General features: G+C 38.5%; 1 long non-coding RNA gene across 5 annotated transcripts; it reads left to right on the forward strand.

Moving 5' to 3' along the window:
* The first annotated feature begins 6,089 nt into the window (after positions 1–6,089).
* Positions 6,090–9,136, forward strand: LOC116258315 (uncharacterized). Of its 5 annotated transcripts, none has more exons than XR_007574009.1 (4): positions 6,090–6,464; positions 6,881–7,764; positions 8,590–8,827; positions 8,957–9,136. It is a non-coding gene; the product is annotated as an uncharacterized LOC116258315 (long non-coding RNA). The 5 variants fall into 5 exon arrangements; XR_004173694.2 differs by having other exon boundaries at positions 6,895–7,764; XR_004173696.2 differs by having other exon boundaries at positions 6,092–7,188; positions 7,350–7,764.
* Positions 9,137–10,080: the final 944 nt, after the last annotated feature.

The raw sequence follows: 10,080 nt of genomic DNA on the forward strand, positions 1-10,080 counted from the left end.
ACAAACCACAACGATAAACAATCCTTCCGAAAACAAAATCGATGATGTCTGAGTGGAAACAAATGTAGTTAGCAGTTCTTACGTTCTAAGTTCTAACTCTAGCAAGAGTATGACGTATCACGGCCTGCTCTCTGCCAATGGGCGTGCTGGTTGTATTAACATTTAAAAACGAAATTTCTGTTTCTTCTCTCCGATAATAAGAATTTCAAAATCTTTGTACTCATGTGTTCCTCGCAAGAAGTTTTCCCTTCTTACCAAGGCGATAGCTCCAGCTAAAAAATAGAATCATGTGCCTAAGAATGACTACCATCTCAAACGGGATACCCTCGACCGAGGACATGAACGTAATCAGTGGGGCACGATTAATCAAATTAATATCATGAAGGGGCCACGATTAATCAAGATCGTCAGAATCCTCCCCAACACCATCAAGAACCGATTTACAATGACAATAACGGGTGAGAGCATCCCCAACAGGAAAAGAGCCCAACCCCAACACAAAAAACTGACAAAACAACATGCCGGAATCAGAACACATTCAATCTCCTTTAATCTTTCCAACGAAACCAAAATGCAGAAAGAGATCGAGACGCATGGGAGCCCAGAATCCACCGGGGGGTAAATGACGCATAATCGCTAGGAATTGTAAAAAACAAGGCGTCAAAAATAAAAAAGAAATCCAGGAACCAGCGGAAGTAAAAGGCATACCTCTTAGGAGTGACCATGAAGGATTCGACGAATCGCCATTGTCACCGGCCCCCGTAGCAACGACCACTGTCGTTGTTCCTGCTGTCGTCGCAGACGCTATTGTTTCTAATGCTGCTTCCGCTGTTGTCGTTCGTGCTATTGGTGTTACTGATTCTGTTGCTGATGGTGGTGGTGATGATTGCGGTGGTGATGGCGATGTGGTGGTGGTGATGATTGTGGTGGTACTGGTGGTGGTGATGATTGTGGCGGTGCTGTTGGTGGTGTCGGCGGCGACGGAGGCGCGGAGGATGAAGAATCTGGGGCCGAAAGAGGTGGTGTACACGGGTTCCGAGGGAGACACCATTTAACGCCTCTGTTTTTCTACTGTAATTTACGATTTTAAAAGTGAACCGTAAAAGCATATCGTTTTAAAATACAAGTGATATTTGGAGTTCCAATTTTATTTTTGTGATCACTATTATAGAACAAGATACAATAAACCTTAGGAAATGTCTCTAATATAAGTGGAATGACATATATGCTGGTGTTATTCGACATTTCATGTAACCAGGAAAAGTACTGACGTTTTAACCCCCTTTTATTGACGTTTTAAAGAAAAACATGTTTTTTCTTTTTTTCTTTTTTACTAGCCTTCTTTTAAACTTCTTTCACGTTTTTTCTCGAAAAAAATTCCTATAACACTAATTCAATGGTTATTTTGTGAGGAGGTTGAAATAGAGTTGAGCGTCACACTTTCAAGAAGCAGCAAATCATTGGTTGACCTATGGACACCCAAACACGCTTCCTTTCACTAGTTGCTAGTAATTACCGCCTTACCTTCCCTCAAGGTTGCGGTTATTGAATGCAATCTGATAACCGCCTTAGTAGCAAGTTAGATGTGGGTGTTTCTCAACTGGATAAGAGAACTTTTGAGTGTTTCATGGAAAGAGTCCTGATATACGACCAATAGCCATATATGACATGCAATTATGTAAAAGCATATGTCATATTACCTAGAAGACTGGAACCAACCACTTTTGAGTATGCGCTTGAACCAACATTTCAGCTCAGGTAGTGTGAAGAACATACTTATCCTTAAAATGTTGAGAAGCAAGCAACCTTACTTTGGTAGCAAAACTACAGGACAACATCACATGGTCAATGGATTCATCTGCCTCGAAGCAAAGGATCCGTCAATTGGCAAGTGATATGCTATGTAAGAGGTGGCTACTGGCATAAACCATCCGGCTGGGAATGAGCATCCTCATGCCGAACCAACTCCTCCAATTTTTGAGTAGGATGTCTTCTATAAGTGTGAAACTAGATATCCAATGCGTAACTTTGTTCATGCTGGTCCGTTTCCAAATAAGCCTGTCAAGAACCTCCCGGCTGGCCTCTCAATGCCTAAGTGTATAAGAATGTTCCTAAAATATATGAGCACTATAATATACTACTCAAGAAACATCCTTCAATGATAGTTGGGCAGAGTAATCAAACATGGAACTTTCTTTAGGTGAGAGAAGCTTTGCAAATGTGCATTATTCTCTTGAAAAATCATGAGCAGTGAGCCTTAGACCTTAAGGTGCATAAACTATGAAAATGAAGGTACTTATCATAGATCATCTTTACCCATGGAGAATCCCTACGCCAAATCCTCATTGTAAAGTTACCATGCCTCTTATCCTCTGAATCCTTGCCACCTTCTATAATAGGCTGACAAAGGAAGCTCCAAAAAGAAGATGTAGCCCCAGCTCGAACTACCTCTCCTTCCACCTGACATTTCCCTTGGTAAGTAATAGAGAACACTAGCAGTCAAGGATGCTATGGAAGGCATAGCTAATCAGATACAATCCCTTGGTGTACTGTTACCAACATCCTAGACTTCCAACTAGCCAAATGTTTGGCGAGCTATTACACCAACTACCACTTAGTTTCCCAGTATGTAGGGTAGCCTAAGTAAGCAGTAATTGCCTAATCTGCCTATTAAGAGTACGATTGTAATCTGCATTAAATACGATAGCACATATTCTTCTAGGCTGCACCCACTTTCCAAGCGCACCCTAAAAGCCTCAAGGGAATCATGGATCATTGGTGTCAACTATTGGTCAATCTTGGAGGGAACCATGACATCATCTACAGAAGGAGGGGATCCTAGGACATCTACCTGCTAGTAGGATAAGAAAGTGATCATGAGGCGTCCATTTCAGATTTTGAACCAAACATTGTTCGAGAGGATCTAAATAACTGTAACGAATAGGTAAAGAGAAAGAGGCTCTCCCTGTCTAAGATTGCACTTCAGGTCAAAAATGTCCCTAGTATATTGTTAACCAAGATTTCCACTGTTGTCGTACGAATGCATGTAAAGATTTATCTAGTTATCATCGACCAAAGCCTAGGTGAAGCAAGGAGTTACACAAGAATCTCTGGTTGATGGGCTTTGGAGATATCTAGTTTTAGACAAGTGGGGGCCCTTAAGTAAGCTTGGAGCTGAGTGCATAAGACTTATGAACTAGAATAACATTGTCTTGGACAAACATCCTTGAGAGAAAAGCTACTTGGTTTGGTTTTTTTTTTTTTTTGAGGGACCCCTTCATGCGGTTGGTAATGAATTCAGAGTATGAAGAGTTGCATAAGGTTGTGGGCCTATAGTCATGAATTCTACATCGATCAGCATAATGAGGACCTTCTTCATCAATCTCTTGATCTTGAGAAACTTCTCACAAAAATAACTAAGTCCATTCCCTTCACATCCCAATGCTGTTGGAAGAATGATGTTGGGAATTCATTTGGCCCTGAAGCAATGGCTCCATCAATGAAGAATACTACCAACTTATGGTCTTCCGCTATTGAGATGGTCTGAACAATCTCAAATCGTCCACATAGAAAACCACCAACCCTTTGACCAGCTCAAGGGTGAGGCCACTAGACCCTTCCGTCACAGTCAAAAGGTCTTTGAAGAAGTTGTAGCAGATGGAACTAATTTTTGTGGGCCCTTACCGACACTATCAAAACTACCTAGAGCAAGAATATGTTCTTAGCAAGTTGACCTTGTTAACACCCCAAAATTTTTCATTTTGTCGCTAAAGGCAATTCCAAATTTTGCAAGAGAATTTCACAAAAATGATCATGAAAAACATCAATTTCAAAGTGAATTTTGAACAACAAACACAATTTGGGTTCAAAATAAAACATGAATTTAATTTTTGACATAGATCCCAATGTAGATTACAAGTCAACGTCCAAATCCAATATGTAATACTGGATCCAAATTAGGTTTCTAACTCAAAACCAATTACAATCGTCATTTGAAATCGAAATTCAAATTTATGGTCTGGACTTAGAACACCAGATGGAACTCACATGTAGGCCCTAGCGAGTGCTTGCCTCTAGAAAACAAGTCCTTTCCAATTTAATTTAACACAATGGCTTTTAAATCCGTGTAAGTTAAGTTTGATTATTGAATTTATAGATGGTAAAATCTATAACTCAGTATAATTTAAAATTAGACCACTAGGTCAAAACCCCAATGAGCTCAAGTCAAACTGAACACACTCAACAGAGAGATTGTTTGAAGTCAAAGTCAAAGGGTATTCTTGCAAAAATTGAGTTTTAATTTGAAGCTAAGTACAAAACCTAAGTTTTAAAATGAGATTATCCACTATAGCCACAACTCTTTTTTTTTTTTCCCTTTATAAGGGGGAACACAATTTGCTTTGGAACAAAATATATATAGTTTCATGTAAGTAGGGGGATTCCACCAAGTCTAAGCAGGCCTCACAATCCAGTCATATCCTTGCACTTGGACTGCTCAAAATCTTATATATATATATATATAACCGTAGCTTAAGGTACATTTATAACAACCACTTTCTTGCGAGTGCTTGCCTGTAGAAAACAAGGCGATGCGTTATGGGATCGAATTCGCTTTCCGTGGTGCATTGGTCGTGTCATCGAAGTTCATCGAGAAACATCTATCTAGTCGAGAAGGAATATATAGCATATTTAAAGCACCAATAGCACTAATCCCTATAAAGTGCATGGCACCATTAAATTTGGTTCAATCTTTGGACAAGGAAGGAGAAATGCATGATATGGGTGCAGTTCGACATCACGTGCATATCTTCATAAGCATGTGTGTGTGCGAGACAATTTTAATGTGTGCAACAAGGCAAAGTTAGATCAATATTGTTAAAAGTGATGATGCGGGAGTAAGCCTTGAGGCAGTAAAACATACGTCTCAGGATATTATAGTGAAATATATATATTTTTTATAAAGACAACTGATAATTTTGCATATTTTTTTGTTCATATGTAAAACATGTTTCTAGTGCTTTGAAAGTATGGCGGCTAGCTGTATCGCATATTAGTTTCATATTATTGAAAAGATATTTCATCTACATGCAAAATATGTCTACATGCAAAATATGTATTGTGGCTTGGGCAGATGGAATTAGGGTGGTTTTGAAGATCGGGATGGAATTTGGTTTACAAATTATAGATTGGTGTGTGATGGTGGGCACTAGTGCTAAGGAGTTGTTTATGATATCTTTTGTAGAATTTATTTTTATTTGGAAAAAAAATTGAAATTAGGTAAAACTAAAATAAATGATAAAAATTAATAAAAAAACACTAAAGCAAGATAAAATGATCCAAATAATGTTTTGATGATGATCAAAATGATGATAAAAAACCTTTTCTAATTTTAAATTTGAATTTATGATGACATGCAAGTAAAAAAGGAGAAAACAAGAAAACATGAACAAAATGCAATAACGACCCAACAAATATATTTTCAGTAACAAAACAAATTTTGCTTATTTTTCTTTTTATTTTTTAAAATTTTGCAATTATATGTAACAATGTTTTGAACTTCAAACTATCATCGCAAGTGTTGTTCACATGTCATCATTTTCACCTATGTCGCGAAATTGTATAACAACTCATTTTCACCTTTGTTACAACGTGTCATGCGAAATGGTCTCTGTCATAACGTCTTGCGAGAAATGACTTAATAATCAGCTTATAGAGACGCTTAACACAGAGCGAACACTTTTTCTCTCTCTCCATCGGACTTTCTTACCTCCTTCCATTTTCCTTCTTTCTTTCTTTTTTGTTTTCTTCCACCAATATATATATATATATATATATATATATATATATATATATTTATATCACTTATATATATCTAAGAATAAATATTTAAGGTTTCTATTTAAAAATAAAAAACTTTTAAGAGGGCAATAATGTGCCTCTACGTTACGTTGCTTTTGAGAAAAAAAAAATTAAGCATCATTTTTGAAAATGTATGACCCATTTAAACCTAACGCCAATTTTATGGACCTACAACTTCGTTCCGGGTCCATGTAACCGCAGCCATTTCCTCCACGTTCAAGTTTTCTCCTGGATCTCTACAATACACATTACACACGCTGTTCCTCCACAATGATACCCTCCAGGATGCCTTTCGCCAACCCTCCCTTCCTTCTGCCGACTACCAAGAAGCCCTCAGATTATTCGCCACGGTGCAGGAGAAGGCACACAACTAGGTTGCCCAGTCGGTCGTTCGCCGTCGCTACCGGCGATTTCTTCATGGGCCTCGCGTGATCGTCGGTGAGGCGGAGTCCGCCGTCTTCTGGGAGCAGAGCGAGAAGGACGTCGAAGCGGAGAGGGAGCGGTCGAAGATTACGAGCCCCGGCTTCAGCTTCTCCGCTGCGGGGCTTTCGGTTCCTTTCCATCTCGGCGTCGTGCAGTTTCTCCTGGAGAAGGGGTACATTCGGGTAATGAAGAGGGAAAGAGTTTATCGCTCTGTGTTGCTTCTGTCGTGTGCAACTGCAATTGGCTTATATCTGTGATCTTGATGCCGTTATTCCCTGTGTTCTGACTCATGCTTAGACCCAACCGTGTGCTTTTCTGATTGCCTAGCAATTTGATACTTTGGTGAGAACATCAAAGTTTTAGCTGTTTTCAAGGAGGAGCACCCATTGTAAATGGGAATTCCGCCTAGTTTTATCTTCGCAGGTCTGAATTTCTTTCGAGTCTTCGACAAATTGAGTGCTGACGGATTTCTTGGTCGGATGATTTGTTGCGAACAAATTCTGCATAAGTTCTCGGAAGTGCTTGCTTCGATTAAATAATGAACTTCTTTCTTTCTTTTTTTTCTTCCCCCTCCATGATCCGATCTTGTCTCAACTAGGGTTATGGCTGCAGGAGAACACTCTGTTAGCTGGTTCATCTTTCGGGGCTATAGTGTGTGCAGTTATTGCATCCGGAAACACCATGGAGGACGCTCTGCAATCCACCTTTGGCACTAATGCTTTTCAAAGTTGCGATTGAAATGCAAAATTGCAATATGGCTTTGCATAAAGTATTCCCAAAGCGGGCTTTTATTGTCCTGAATTCTGGTAGCATTTGCATGAGCTTCTTGGCTGTGACGCGCAGTTACTGTGAGAGTCTCCCAGTCCCTCCTTTGTGCTTCCATGTTATGGTGAGAATGGACCTGAGGTATTTTGGTCTATGGACGAAGATCTCATCATTTCACATTTGACCAACTTTTTTCAACCTGTGAATTTTTTTTTCTTCATATACGTAGGACAGCATGGTTATGGAGAACATTCACATAACATATGTTTGTATGCCGCTGATTGATTTATCCCTTTTTACAGGCTGTCCTGAGGGATATACTTGAAAACTTTTTACGAGATGATGTTCATAAGAAATCAAATAGTAGGATAAGTGGTAACCATCATTCACCTGTTTTTGTTTCAGAACAACTTGATCCATCTTTTTTCATGGTATGTACAGTTGTTTTGCTTCAGCATGAGTACTCTTGTTTTCATCCCCAAGGAGAATAGAGATGAATGGGACCTGTTAAGTTTAGTACCTATGGGACTTATAGGCCATATGTAAAGGAATTGGCCCTCATATTGCAGATAGGCAGTCAGAGCTGCTTCAGAATTGTGACCTTCCGACTCCACATCAGAGGAGAAGTCTGAAGAATTCCATGGGGTGAGAGAGGAACAAGCCTGCTGAACCAACAAAATCTTTTTAGTCAGATAATGATTGTTTTCTGTTACAGAGGTCGGTTGTGTTTCCATTCCCCTCTGTTTTTGCCTATTTATTTTCATTCAAATTATAGGGTCTATCATTTGTCTTCGCAAGAGAGTTGTGGAGTTATAGTGTTTCTTGTTTATTTTACTTTGCTGAGAGTACTTTGTGTTTAGAATGATTTTGTGTTGTTTTTTCACACTTTTATCTCTCTTTCGGTTCTATTCAAAATTCTTCTGCTCCTAGAGGAACCTAGGCTTCTTGTTAACAATAAGTTACCTGAAGAAGTATTGTAAATAAATTATGATTTGCATTTGCTGTCTGTGCCTGTGAAATTTGGCACATCAAAATAAAAGCCAATATGAGTTTCTAGGTTTACACGTTTGTGGGAGAATCAAAATGAATCGGTATTCAGTTTGCACAATTTGATACATTTGGCCATTTGCTAGGATCAGACAAAAATGAGTGCACAATCCAACAGCACATCACACACTAGTCATCTCAAGGATATAGCAAAGGCAAGGGCTGAAGGTTGGTAGTAGTGATTGGAGCACATTAACTCTTACATATGTAAACATGTGAAATTAGAGTGGGTGGGTTTCATCTTGTTTTACATGTTATTTCTCATCCCATGCCATTTGAATGGAATGCTGAAGAATATAAAGAACGTGTTAACTTTTGGTGCCTTGCAGTGGATTCTGCTTTTTTACTTTTAGCATTGGAGAAGTAAACACATTGGTGTTCCCATTTGAATTTGAAGTGACTTTTATCTTGAAAATCATTGGTTTTTAGGGCATTTATCTTCTGTTTTCATTTTAGCTTCCATCCCAATGTTTTGAATTGAATGGTTAATTGCAGTCATAATGTATACAACAAGGAGGAAAATTCAGGAAGACAAGGGCGCTGATCCTTCTATGTTTGAGGAGATAGTTGCACGGGTTAAGAATTTGAGCTGTGTAGCTACTTTAAAGCATAAGTTGAAGTATAATATTCATCAACAGTAAACATTTCTCACCTTGCTGGCTTTTTCTGACCTTGAGAACACCAACCAGGAACTGAAAAATGATATGAAGGATCGGTTCATCAACTCAGCTGTGTAAGGACTTCATGTTTGTTTTATATGCTTGATGAAAGTCTTTTAACAAAAGGGATTTAATGTCGCTTTAGTGTCTATGTTCTTGGTAGCACTCTTACGCTAATTGATGTTTTCTTTTTCTCATTTTAGGCATTAAAGCCAAATTGACATCTATGGGAACCCGAAGGCAGTGGTGATCCATGTTCCTTCAAATTGCCGAAGGCTTTTCTATAAAATGGATTACACAAGAGGAATCAAATGTACAAGTATTATGGACTATATGATGCTTCAAATGGTTCTATATGATGTCAATGACATGATTTTTTTTTTTGTTTAGGTCCTAGAACTGGTTTTTCAAACGTTTTCTTTTATTATCCAACATCAAAGGGGGTGGAACACCCCGTATCTCTAGCCTAACCAGTAACCAATCTCCACCGTGGATCAATCTTCTTCTTGTCTACCCTCCACTGCATTCTCATTCTCCTTTTTAACTTTTCTCATTCACCCTTCTCCCCCTTGGCTAGTGTGTGCTTATCTTAATAGCAAAAATGAGCGTCCAAGGGTGGAGGTATTCTCAATCATCACCAACTATCCAGCCATGTCTTCAATAACTAGGTCCTTCATGATTTTTGACCAAGTTAGTATTCAATTTCTTCTTGTGTTAGTTGAATGGATGTCTTAGGTATTGTAAATATCCAACATAGGTTAAAGTCATTGGTTTGATTAGTTTTCAGTAGGAGCATATTCAGTATGATTTATTTTAATTTTGTTGAGTCGGGCAAATGTTGGTTTGATTTTATAGTAGTTCAGTCTTCTCTTTTATATTCTGCTTTAGTGGTTTTCCAGCATTACGCTCGTTCTGTTTAGTTCTCACTTTCATTGTGTCATGGGTTGCTTAGGAGCTTTGTTGATTTAGTTGTTGGGTTTTCATTTTTCAATGACTTTACCGGATTCCTTGATAAATGAAATCTTATCAAGTCTAGTCATGAATATGCGTGTACGTGTGCTATTTCAATGTCATTCTAGCTGCAGTTAATTTTTTTTTATGTATTAGAGTTCTTATTTCAGCCAAGGCCCCCTTGGATTCTTAAAAGTTTCAATACTTGTGTAACAATGGTTTATGCCCCCTCCATCCTTCCTCACCTCAAAAATAATTTATGTCTCCTCCCATGTCCCTATTCATGCATTCAAGTTGATGTTGGGGCTGATGGTTCAAATCCAATAGTGAAATTCTAAAAAATATGTAACGTATATACACATATATAATATGTTGT

This window comes from Nymphaea colorata, chromosome 8, assembly GCF_008831285.2.
Source record: "Nymphaea colorata isolate Beijing-Zhang1983 chromosome 8, ASM883128v2, whole genome shotgun sequence".
In the NCBI taxonomy this organism is placed as follows: Eukaryota; Viridiplantae; Streptophyta; class Magnoliopsida; order Nymphaeales; family Nymphaeaceae; genus Nymphaea; species Nymphaea colorata.